The sequence below is a fragment of the Pelodiscus sinensis genome, chromosome 1 (genome assembly GCF_049634645.1).
Source record: "Pelodiscus sinensis isolate JC-2024 chromosome 1, ASM4963464v1, whole genome shotgun sequence".
In the NCBI taxonomy this organism is placed as follows: domain Eukaryota; kingdom Metazoa; phylum Chordata; order Testudines; family Trionychidae; genus Pelodiscus; species Pelodiscus sinensis.
The window spans coordinates 56733779-56745239 of NC_134711.1; the positions used below are offsets into that span (position 1 = coordinate 56733779).

Consider the following 11461-nt stretch of genomic DNA (forward strand, 5'->3'; position numbering starts at 1 on the left):
GCAGGGCCTGGGGCGGCTGCCCCGTTCGCCCTGCCCTATATCTGCCCCTGGGTGCAGGAGCACTATTCACATATGTGGCCTAGTGCATCTGAAGGTCCTGGTGGCAGAACAACAACCTCAGTCTATGGAAAGAATGAGGACAACTCCTGTCCTCCTGATGGAACAAAGGGACCAAAGAATGAGGCACAATTCACAGTTTCCCATGGCTTTTCATGCCAGGGAGAAGTCTGACCTCTAGAATTTGGTTCTGGAAAAGTTTTATAGAATCTGGTAGAAAAAAGAAATGATGATTTTAACCATTGTACAGAATTTCATAACAGGAATGTAATTGTTGATGGAATTCTACAGGATAATTCAAAGATGCTATAGAAAAGTTATAATTATCCATAGGACTTTTTTCATAACGGACATAACTCCATAGAAAATGCAATATACTGCTCCAGGTTGGTCGTGATGAGCCAAAGGAGGTAATCACAGCTCATGAGCCTGTTGCTACTTCTACTATCCTGACTTGCTAAATTACTTTTATTAAAATCAAAATGAAATGTGTCTGTGCCAAGACACCAAACATATTTTAAGACTGTGCTGCTTCTTTGAAATTAATGCAAAACCTCAATATGATTTACCATATTGTTTTGTCATATGGGATCATTGGATTCTGTTTTTTCTCAAAGCTGAATGAATGAATCTATCTATTCCAGATGTCTATATTTCACTAAGTTTCAGTACAACAGGTACTTAAGTTACATTTGATAAGACAGACAACAGAGTTTCTATTCTTTCAACCTGTTCCCAGGATGAAGTAGCCATTTATTATGGATTTTGTGTATGACTTTAATCTTGAGTTTAGTCACATTGTGTTTAATCTGCTTGCAATACATTCTGTAAAAGCAACCACTGTATGACCCTTGGTTCATATGAAGATTTTTTTAAATGTTACAAAATTGTAACATTTTCAGTTTGGCACCAAGACTTTGCTTATTCATCTAGTTTATAAACAGAATAGAATATTTAGTACTCGTTTTAAAAGTGCACTGCATATAATAGCAAAGGGCTTGTCCGTCATAGGTAGTAATCAAGATGCCTCATACGAATGCAAGCAGAAAAGAGGATAGTAACATTTTGGGAACTTATGAAGGTCTCTGTTTCAAATGGGACCTGCAGTTCTTCCATAGCTATGGTTTCTTTAGGCAGTGTCCATCCAACAGTTTTGCCAAGTAGCTTCCATAAACAAGAAACTCCATTTATCCATATTCTAGCAACCAACAAAAATCATTACAATGCCAATCTTCTGCCTTCACATAACATTGACAAAGAGCAGATGCATCTATCAATGCTTCTTATTATCATTTTTTTGCTATCAAATTCTTAAATACAAAAACATTTTAGGCTTTTGTTTGTAGGTGGCACATTCACAATATAATGTTTTTGTTGCACAGAATGAATTACTTGTATCTTTAGGTACAGGCTCCTTGTTATTGATTATATGTATATTCTTATTTGGTATCTAATTCCATAGTTTGAGTCTCCCAGTAAAGAAAATAAGAAAGAGTCTAAGTAGTATATTTTAATATGGGTGAGCATCTTTTTTTTCACATTCAGCTATTCCCCCTATCATGCAAAGGCTAAAGAAGGGAATTTTGCTCTTTTTTCCTGAAGATATGGAGGTCTGAGGTCACACTTACATCCTTCAGAGTCAAGACTCATAGAAGTGCAGGACTAAAAGGGACTTCAATGGATCATCTTGCCCTGTTGTCTAGTGTTGAGCCAATTGCTGAGAAAGCTTCTTCCCTTGCTCTTATAAATTTGCTTGATCATTTCATCATTCCTGTGGAATGTAATTGGCAAGAGGTCATGGCTCCTGTGTGACTACCAGTCATTTGGATAGCTTGTTCCCATGCAACAGATGGTCTTAATGATGCAGCCAAATATCTTGAAATTAATCCTGTGCTCTATGGGAAACCACGGTACAATGTTGGAGTAGTAACGTAAACTTATCTAAACTTTTAGTGCTGCTTAGGAGAAGGGGTGCTGTGTTTTGGACCAGTTAGAAGTTTATGGAAGTCTGTATAATCAGTCTCCGCTGCACTCAATTTACAATAATCCAGCTAAGGGCTGAAACTCTCAAACAAAAAGTTTGCCAGGTGGGCAGACACAAAACCCATCCCATCATGCAGGCAAAAATGATTTTATCAAAAGATAAAAAGTCATTTATGATTAATGTCCTACAGAATGAGCTATTAAGAAACTGTCATGGTAAAAAGTAGCCTGCACCTTTTTATCAGCTCTTATTGTGAGTAAGGGGAGAGGCTGTGCTTAATGATGTGGAAAGTAGTTCTTAGCATCTCAGCATCACTGCCTCACCTGTCAAAACAGCTATTCATTCCCATTGCTTGAAGTGGCCAATATACAGCAGTTTTCCAGAAATGCTTTTTAGGCTGGTCGTGGTTGTCTGGTGGTTTATGGAACTCACTTGGTAGCTTCAGAAGATAGAATTGTACAGATCTGAACTGCATGGAGCCCAAATATGGAGAATTTAGATCAGTACTGATGTTCTTTTACATAAAAGCCACCAATTGCACAAATAAATTATACAATAACATTTGTAAGAAATATCTATTCTGGGTGTTTTTGTAAAGCAGCAGGTTTTATTTCAAACACAAGACTAATACTGACAACTTGGCTATGATTGCAGTGTATGCACCTTTCATCTTTAATGCTGTAATTGTCCTGTGGTACTTTGTGCTCCTAGAATAGGTGTCTGCATGATACGGGGAGTTAAATGATAATGGATAAAAGCCCTTTCAAAATTCTGCTGCCTACACCTGCTGTGTTGTATCCTACTTCCATGGAAGTCAATGGCAAAACTCACAATGACTTCAGTGAAACTGGATCACACCTACTGTATTTTGCAGATCTGAAAATAAGAATTAAAGGGGGGAAAATCACATGCAAAGTAGGGCTTTCATTATGGGGTTGGGTTTTTGTGTTTTGTTTTGTTTTTTTTTTTTAACAAAAAGGTTGCTGAAAACACAGAGGCTGATGAATGGGAGACTTTTAGGATTAAGTTTAATCTGGATTATGTAATATAAAATAGTATCCTCACCCATTTAGTTTTTTCACAAACATATACAGTTGGTCAGATCTCCAGCTAGTGTTAATCTGTGTAATCCCATTAATTTGAAAGGGCTGCATTGGTTGACATCACTCAGGATCAGTGCTTTAGTCTTTAGCAGTGACAAAGCTTAACAAGAACAGAGATTTGGCACTTCAGCTCATGTTCTGATGCCACACCTAGCCCCTGTCCCTGTCTTTACCCACTATGTAGCACAGCTAAGTAGACAATAGTTCTTTTATGGAAGGAATTTAAAGCTCAGTCCCAATTTCTTCTATGTGGGGTAATTCACATCTCTGCTCCCTGTCTGGTATCCATTCAGCAGCATATTTTGTCTTAGTACATATACAGTACAAGAAAAATTAAAACAATTTGTGAATGCTGCTATCTAGGTTCTTCATCTATTTAAAAAAGGGACATTTTCAAAATTACTTGTAATCACTTGTGGACCCTCAAGACTTTAAAATACCCTGCTACTAAAGGCTTCTTTTTTAAAATTCCCACGGTCACAGATTCCCTGACCTTGGATTGGTATTGCTGCCACCACTCAAATTCAAAAAACCTTTTGAGAACCCAAGAAGATGCATTTAGAAATTTCTTTCTGTAGGGTACCCTGAAGCTCTTTAACCCTCTCTCTGGAGAAAGCTGGAAAAATGTAATTTGTAGTCTTGGGCACATGCACACAGAACCTCCTGCATTCTAGGATTCAGATCATGGTCTTAATAAAACAAAGAAAAAAATACTTTGTGAAACGTTACTTGGTTGCTAGGTGTTATGGAGCAATTGGAAAGAAATATTAAAATACAGAGAATTGCTTCCCTGGGATTTAGTTTGGAAAGTTACAGTGTAAGGGAGGTTAAATATATCACAGAGAAGCCCAACAAACCCCAAAATAAAGAAAATAACCTGATTGTGTCTGACTAAACATCCCCGATCCACACATATATCTGTTGTTCCAAGATTTAGTCCTTTTGAAGGCATGTATGTTGCTGAATATTCCATTCATTGCTCCCTGGCTCAATTCATGTTTCCCAGGCTCTCCTCTGATCACACAAAGACTGGAATAGGAAGTTCACTACTTCTAATTCAAAAACCCACAATCTCTTTTCTTTGGCTCTCCTGGCTTCCTGCCACTCAAATCCCGCTTTACTAACATTCCTGGAGACTTTCTAGGACCCACTATCAATGGTTTTAACTCTTACAGGCAATTTAGTTAACTACTGAATAGATGGAATAGCCAGAAAAGGATAGTACCAGTGTTTCCTCTAAGTTGTGCAGCAACACAGGTGAATAATCAACCCTGCCCAGTCAGTCAGCTCCTTGTATGGAGCCCTGAGCTTCTGACTGCGTGGGGCTGATTAGCTAACTGCATGGGGCTGCGCCGCACATCTTAGAGGGAACACTTGATAATACCTTTCCCAGTCATCACAAAACCAGATGCTGCTTTATGAGTAATTCAATTAACATCCTCCCACCCCCTAGTCCATCAGTTCCATAGCCACATGTTAGAGTGATGTGAAACATCCATTACAGAAACTTGACCTGATTTTAGGTTTCTTTAATATATTAAAAATAAATATGATTATGGGGTTGTATTAAACTTCATTGAAACTGGTGGGTGTACCAATCATCTTTCTTCTGGGATAAATGTAAAAAACAGGTAAGCTCCTTTATAGAGGTGGAGAGCTGAAACTAACAGTAGCTTCCACCCAAAATGCAGATGCGTGTGGGAAGAGAGTTTACTTTGAATGCTTTTGGTGAAGATTTGTGTATTTGTGACAGTAAGGCAGAATAGGGAAGCAGAGAGAAGGTAGCAATGAAGTACTAAACATAGACATAAAAACAGTGGGAGCTTATGCTTGAAAAATAGCTCAGACAACTCTGGGGAAGAGTATTTGCTAGAAAGGAAATTTTCTCCTGATGCATTCAGGAGACAGGACATTGCTGTGGTCTTATTACCAAAGAATGTACAAAGATATTTTGCTCCATTATTAATTTCACCTTTTAATTGAAACAATCCACAAAAGCCTGAATTTTGGCTAGCATCTCAGGTCAAAAGGGATTTACAGTAAATTCTATTAAAAATAAATACATTAAAACTGAGATGTGCCTGGATATTGTGGTAATTGGGGTCCACAGGAATACCTCAGATAGAAATTGAAATTCAGGGAAGGGATGCTTATAGAGTTGCCAAGTACAACATACCACACAGTGAATTTGTATTGAGGTTCCAATGATACTTCTCTGGTTGTTTTTTTAGGGAGGAACCAAGTGAAAATCAGAGATTTAAACTAATACTAACTGAATCACAGCTGTTTTCAGATGAGTTTTGCTTTGAGGTATGTAATTCAGTTCAACATGAAATTTAAAAGTAGCTAAATCTTACCATCTGAAATGGCTAAATTTCAAATTTCACTAAGATACAGGGCAAATTCCTGCATATTGTGTTCTAAAATATAGTCTTCCTGACTTTAAAAAACAACAAATAATCTTGTAGAACCTTAGAGACTAACAAAAAAGGGGTAAAGCATTCAATGGGATTTATTGTCTGAGAAACTCAAACACTATCGAGATCATAAAGGCTGCTTTTGCTCACTGAAAGTCATTCTTCTTATCTGTTTTGGACCAAAATAGCCAGTCAGAGATATAATCATATTGAATCAAATAGGACTTCACTCACATAATGTACAGGCTCACAGAAAAGGGCTTTGATCTTTTAAAAAAAAAAACACTTCTTTGCTTCATTACTGTAGTTTTACCAGACAAACTACATCTGGGAAGAAAGCTTTTAACCTCTTCAAATTTTAATTAAATTTTATTTCTAATGGGAACACAAAAAAAATATGAACCAGACTGTCATTTATAGGAACATTTTAGCCTTTTATCTGCAAGAATGGTGGCCACATTTTTGCTGACAAAATTGCAAAAAGCTCTAATGGGAATGGGAAATCCATGCACCTGAAACTGATTTTTTAAGAAGTTGTAAAGTGCTAGATTCTGCAAATGGGTGCAGAAGGAGGAGCCCTATTTTTAACTTTTAGGATAGCGGTAATGAGAGACTTACATACAGTTTCCTACTCTAGGTGAGGTGGCAACAGGAGATGAACTTGGGTCTCCCAAATTGGAGGAAAATATCTTGGCTCCTGGGCTACGGAATATTTGAGGTGGGAAAAAGGGCTCTCTCATTCCCATTGAAATTTTTCCACTGGTATAATAATGAAATAGTAATTTATAATGGCAATGATTAGTCTTTGGGCCAGGGAAAGGGAGCAAAACTGATTCTACAATGTTGGTGGTTATAATACTTGGTTAAGCAGTGAGAAGCCAATGTACCTTTGAATCACTATGTAATGTTCCACTTGTTTAGTAATGCAGCCTGCAAGAAGCAGATTACATCTGTACTCTGGGATAATAACTAGTTTCTAGTTGCAACTGGATATAAATATTATCTATAACACACCAATGCTCTGAAGCCTGGCTACCTGACAGACTATCATCTAGAAGTTGCAGCAACCTACTTCCTCAGTAGAGGACACCATCTTCCTATCAAGCTGAAATTTTTCCTGGCTTTTATCAACCATACTTGAGTTATTTCAAGATGCTGGTCCTCACTGAAGCACATGGATCTCATGTGATTACCAGGTTAAAAAAAAGGGTTTTTTAAAAATATCTAGAATAAAATGGCCCTAATGAACTAGGCTCTGTGTGTTTCATAACCACACAAGTACTTGGATAATGTGTGTGTTTCTGGTATTCAAGGGCTAATCATAGCAATTTATGGCAGTCAGAGAAAGCTGTCTGAGGTGGATTCCAAACGCCCTCTGTCCACCCACTCGTTGTGCAAGTGTACTGTTTGCTGTACACAAGAGCACAAAATAAATGGGAATTAAGTTGGCATTTTAATGACTCTGGCATCTTTAACAGTTTGAAAGAACAGTGGAATCACTCATTTTCCACACGCACCCTGTACACACCCAACAGAGAGGCTCCTAAGAGTCTGTGAACATGGCCATTTGCTTCTTCCTGCCTTTTGTGTGATTGAATGAAGTGTTGTAGGGTAACTCCCTCAAGAGTATTTTTTAGGACATGTCATTCATTGTTGAGTGAAAATGTGGGAAGCTGTAGAATTATGGAAAGCAAAGATTCTTTACCCACACTATTAATCATCCCCTAAGGGGCCTGATAAGCCTGAAGAAGTCAACAGCTCCTATTGACTTTCAGGGGCTGAACTGTAGACAAGAGAGCAAATCCTGAGGTACTAAAAGCAACTGAAACACTTTTAAGGGTGAAGACTGTTCTTGGTAGAAATTAATTGTTGGTACATCAGAAAAGAAGGGTGGAATCAGAAAATGGAAACATAGAGTGAAGTGGCTACTATAAGCAGCATGGTTGGTTCTAGGGAGTTGTACATAATAGAGAGTTCACTTTTGCTATCAATGCAATATATGTATTATATTGGGCTTGTATATTGCTCAGCATAGGAGTCGAAGGGCACATTACACCTATTTCAACAGACTCCATCAGTATTCAGGCAAAGAGGCATTCTGGTCGAAATTAATTCTTTCTCAGTAGGTCTTGAATCAAAGTCCCCAATCTGAATATCTCTGCAGTCTGGCTGCAGAGATATGAATATATTTTTTCCAGTTCTGTGAATAGTCATACCTTTCTTTTCTTTTCAGTTGTCTTTTCTCTCTCCAATTAGTTTCATTAGCTCCTGCATACTTTTCGGAAGAGCAGATGTGCTTTTTCGGCATCTTGGTAAACCTTGTTTTACGAGGAAGAAGGGATGTTCTGAAAAAGAGGAGGTGGGGTCGGATATTTGGCCTAATGTAGATGGGCCAAATGTTGGAAAAGCCTCTTCCAAAAAAAGAAGCAGAAAAAACTACACAAATTGCAATTCACAATTTGCATAACTTTTTCCGGAAGAGAAGTACAGTGTAGACTTGTACTTCTACACTAGCTTGCTCAGAAATGTGAAAAATCCACACCCTTAAGTGATCAGTTATATGGATCCAACACCCTATGTAGACACACTAAGTCAGTGGGAGAGCTTTGCCCATTGACACAGCTACCTCCTCGCAGGGAGGTGAATTAATGGCCCTTACAGGAGAAGCTCTTCCACCCATGGGGGTGCAACTGCACCTCTGTACATGTTAACAAGTCCCTATATGCACTTCAGAAGTCATACTCCCATAGTCCACATTCCTGATCCAGGAAAGTACATTGCCTAACCAAACATACTACATTGGGAAAGGTATGAAATCAATATAAATTAAGTATCCATTCAATATTTTTTTTTAAATTGGAAAAGTTTTATTGGGTAAAATCTAAAATCAGAAATCCAAGTTATACTTTGAGCCCTGTAAGATGAAGTAACTTCTAGAAGCAGATTAATGCTTTGTATAGGTATGCGACTCTATCAAAGGATGATGACTAATAGAGAAAAGTACAATCTGGTGGACATCTTAAAGATTAAAAACTGCTAATATTAGACTAATACATTTGGTTTACAGCAGAGTGGCATATATATTGAAAATTTTGGAAGGAAAGGCATCCTTGCATAGAAACATTTTCTTGTGGGAAAATGAACTAGCTGCATATTAATCACAACAGAGCATAATTACATATAAAATTTTCCACTTTTCAGTGAGGAGCAATACTTCAAGTCATTTGCACAAAACTCCCACTAGCAGCAGCATTTCATTATAATCAATAAGTCAAACATTTATTTAGCACCACTGCTGCTGACAATTAGTCTTTTGTCTTTTTCACATCTGGCGCTCGTAGTGAGATACATATAATCAACACGTTTATCCAGATAGTGATTTATTTCCTGGTGCTTTCTTGCTTCATTTTGCAGTCTTCATTCATGGAAAATAAATACATTAATTGTTTCATTTGTTAAGTGACCTTGATAACTAGTCTGTTATAAAAACTAAATTAAAAGCACATTTACATTTATCTTAAAATAAGCATCAGGCATTCATTATGGGGTGTGATTTTAAATTCCCTTAAGCACAAAGAAAGACAACCCTGATGCCAGGTTTGCATGAATAAAGCAGCTTGTGTTTTGATTTTGGGCCAGATTCTGTCACCTCCATTAACATTAAACAGAACATCATCCCCACAGATTTCAGTGAACACAAATGGCAGAATTAAGCAGCACTTCATCAGTAGCACTTTGCAGAATATCCTAGTCCTTGATGATATCATGCTGTCAGGAATAACCCTTTTAGAATAGTCTTCTCTGTATGATCTATCCAGAAACATTTTTTGTTCTTGCCCAATCTGCACCATACACAAATTTACAGCTTATTATCCATAAATGTCAAACATGACTGAGCTTTTCATATTGACCCAGTAGTGAGCCTCTGGCATGACCAATAGGTAAATGGACTTTTTCACAGGTAAGTCTTTTTTAAAAAAAATTCAAAGAACTCATCCGAAAACAATTTTCCTTGCAAAAGCAATAGATAGCATGTAATAAGTGACTACTGTGGCATTTGTTGCCAACCCTTGAAACTATGGTCTAAAATAGGAAATACAACAAGAAGAACAAAACAGTCATATTTTAAAAATACTAAATTTCAAGATATCAGGTAGTTAATTCTGAAATTTCATGATGTAATTGTTGGGCTCCTAACCTAAAAAGGAGTTGGAAAGTTATTGTAAAGGTCGGTTGCAGTACTGACACCCTCACTTCTGTGTTACTGCTGGGCAGCTGGAGAGGAGTGACTGGCAGGCAGCCCAGCTCTAAAGGCAGAGTCGCTACTAGCAGTAAGGATGGCATGGTGTGGTATGGTCATCCTGACTCCTGTGCTTCTGCTGTGCCTCTCTGTGTGTGTGTGTGTGTGTGTGTGTGTATTTGTGTGGGTGCATACATGCTGCCTTCAGACCTGGATGCCTGACCAACAATTGTTGCTTTCCAGCCACCCAGCTCTGAAGACATCAGAGAAGTAAGGGTGGCATTATTGCAACCTCCTAAAATAGCTTTGCAATGACCCCCTGGTAAATTTTTCTGGTCTGGATCTTGAATTTGAGAAACACTGGTCTCCCCCCATGAAGTCTGTATAGTATAGGATAAAAGAACACAAAAGACCAAATTTAATGGGGGGAGACCAGATTTCATGGTCCATAACACATTTTTCTTGTCTATGAATTTGGCAGGGTCCTACTAATCAGCATAGGTAGTAACTGTGCTGAAGTGCAACAGCAGGGCAGCTGCACTGATGCAAAGCTAATACCAGTGATTAAAATTAGCAAAAGGAGATCTGGAAGAGTACATAGTGAATCACAACTGCTTTTCAAGTTTCCTCATCATATTTCCACCCTTCGCCCCCACCCCCTCACACACATCACATCTCCTCTGCGGTTTTCCTGAGGAAAAGTAGCCTGAAGATTCTTAAAAAAAAAACACATGTAAAAATCATGAACTCTTCGGGTTCATGTTTTTATGTATAGACAGATCTGTTAAATTTGGCATGATAACAGGAGCACTGAAACGTTGTGTCTGGTTTGAATTGGGAGCGTTTTGGTTGGGAAGATCCCCAGTGCTGCAACCCAGCCTGGGAGACCCTACTGGTATAGGGAAGAAAGAGACTTCTGCTCCCAGAAGTGAGGGGATCCTGGATGTGGATGAGGAGGCAGCATGCAGGAGGATGAGTGTGTTACTGGTCTCCTGGTCAGGGGATGGGGGTAGATTTTTGGAGCCCTGTCCAAGCCAGGAGCTACAACTAAGCTGCACAAAGTTTGCAGTTTGGAGGGTGGGGCGATGCTACTCCCTACTTCCCAAACTATGCCATTATTAAAATGTCAGGGGCATGACCCCCCTGGCTTTCCCTGGTCCAGCACCAGTGGTCCCCACCACTTCTACAAAGGTTCTGACCTCCTGGGCCATGACAGGAACTGACTGAGGCTGGCATGCAGTGAAGTCAGTGTGAGTAAACACAACTTTCTTTGTTAGGGAAAGTGCTTGTGGAGGAAATGGGGACAGTGAAGAGACTTTAAGGCTTCTCCTGGACTCTGAGGAGATAAGTTGTCTTATTATTTAACCAGGATTCAGAGTTACTGACCTCTGATTATAACAACTTCCATCTTCAGCAGGGTTGTGCAACTTATAATGATCCTAAGTTGGAATCACTCTGCCCCTTGTTACCTTGACTGGACTGTATTATGGAACCAATTGAGTGCTGTCCCAGTTTTAACATCCTCAAGCACACCCGTGCAGAATCTAGAACTCCTAAGTAGAGCACAAGCTCAAGGACAGGATGACTGGTGGTGGTATAAAAGTTCTATTTACCACAATAAACTGCATTTATGAATTGATTTACTGAAGTGCCTCTGCCA

General features: G+C 38.7%; 1 long non-coding RNA gene across 1 annotated transcript; it reads left to right on the forward strand.

The window, feature by feature from the left end:
• Positions 1 to 4647: 4647 nt before the first annotated feature.
• On the forward strand, positions 4648 to 6769 carry LOC142826546 (uncharacterized). Its single transcript, XR_012900748.1, has 3 exons — positions 4648 to 4775; positions 5376 to 5454; positions 6483 to 6769. It is a non-coding gene; the product is annotated as an uncharacterized LOC142826546 (long non-coding RNA).
• The last annotated feature ends 4692 nt before the right edge of the window (positions 6770 to 11461 follow it).